At 38.7% G+C, this 1,699-nt stretch overlaps 1 non-coding gene across 1 annotated transcript; it reads right to left on the bottom strand.

The window, feature by feature from the left end:
- Positions 1-478: 478 nt before the first annotated feature.
- TRNAK-CUU (transfer RNA lysine (anticodon CUU)) lies at positions 479-551 on the bottom strand. Its single transcript has one exon. It is a non-coding gene; the product is annotated as a tRNA-Lys (tRNA).
- Between the last annotated feature and the right edge of the window lie 1,148 nt (positions 552-1,699).

Raw genomic sequence — 1,699 nt, 5'->3', positions numbered from 1 at the left:
TGCAATGTAACACACATTCCTTTTAACGTTTAACCACCCTTGTTCCAGAATTGTAAAACGTAAACAAGTGGACACTAGACTATTTTTTTCTAAAATAGGAGACAAACCTAGAAGATCCCGGTTTGTATTTTCTAGGATTTAATACTGAATCTAAGTGTGATTTGACTATAAATGCAGCACAGCCTCGTTGTCGTAATCTTTTCTGAATATATTTGTTTTATTATATACTAAACCGATCGCCTGTATTTTAGTTCGCTAGAAGGACCACGATTTAACTGCAAAGTAAACGTTTTCAGCAGTGTAGCATACCATAAAAATACTGTACGAAATAGACCACAGGCAAAGCAACGTTTTCACTAATACACCATAAAAATAATGTATACAAAATATTTAATACGAAACAGCGCTTTTTAATGTATTGTGCCTTAAGCATACTATCTAAAGTAATAAAAAGTAAAATGAATTTAAAAATCTAATCGGCCCAACGTGGGGCTCAAACCCACGACCCTGAGATTAAGAGTCTCATGCTCTACCGACTGAGCTAGTCGGGCGCCTGCTTCTCAACTAGCATTTTTCATATACAATGAACAACAAGCATTTGCAATGCAATCGATCTTGCCTTTGGGACATTGTAAGTGTTTAGCCAGAGCTATTGGCACTGCCAATGTGTTTAAGTTATGTTATAAAACTTAATGTAAAAGCTATTAGCGGTCAACATTGCAACAATCCTATTTGTGTGAGAATAGGTGGACTTACACAGGTTAGCAACACAAATACATCTGATGATGTACCTATTGCTGAGAGAGTGGCCATTGCTGAGGGAGTGGTGGCGCTGGAGTCAGCCCTGGAGGTGCCAGGGACGTGCATTTGATAGGTATATAGGTATGGAGTATGGTGTACTGTGGCGTCCCGAGCGACAGGGTGAGGCTCAGGCAGAGAGTTCAACGGCAGCCACGGACAGGAACGAAGCTAGTAGAACATTCCCGATTAAGAGAATTTTTTTTTTAGCCAATTCAACATCAGAGCTGAGTATGTGTCATCTTCTTTACTGAGAGCAGGATGGAGCTTTGCTTTTTGAAAGCTAAGGTGCTATTATTGGGGCTACAAAGATCACTGTGTCTAAGGGTGCCTTTTGAGCCGATATTCTTTAATAAAGCGCTTTACCCAACATTCCTGTTCTTAGTTTTACATTTGCCACTTTTTCTACTGAGCTGGTGGACATTTTGCTTGAATTGTTCTTTTCCAGTTTCATGAACTTTATCATTAAAATTAAATTTAATGTAATGCCCAAACCAAAGTATTGCTCTCCAGAATATTCAACTTATATATGACAGGCAGGACTATTTGCACTTTTGAATAATTATGCTTCTTTTAACTTTTAAATTGCCGTTCGTGAGCGTTCTGAAATTATGCATGTGGCGCTAAACGGCTTGCAAAAAAGCTCAGTGATTAGGACGCCTTGTGCAGAAACCTGCTGAGGTTTGAACCTGCAGGGCTGACTCATCCCTTTGTCCTTCCTATGTTGATAAAGAAGTACTGTAAAGTTATGTTCAGCTAAAATGTACGGCAGTAATCTGAAAACATAAGCTATTTTTGTTACAAATGCAGCCCTAAATAGTAAAAGCTGCTTTCAGTAAGACTCACATTGCTTTTAACTGGATGCCAAAAAAAGCTCCCTGTACTATCAGACTTTAGTGCA

This window comes from Lissotriton helveticus, chromosome 4_1 (genome assembly GCF_964261635.1).
Source record: "Lissotriton helveticus chromosome 4_1, aLisHel1.1, whole genome shotgun sequence".
NCBI classification, from domain to species: domain Eukaryota; kingdom Metazoa; phylum Chordata; class Amphibia; order Caudata; family Salamandridae; genus Lissotriton; species Lissotriton helveticus.
Note: the sequence above shows the minus strand (reverse complement) of the source record. Positions and strands in the feature narration are given on the sequence as shown.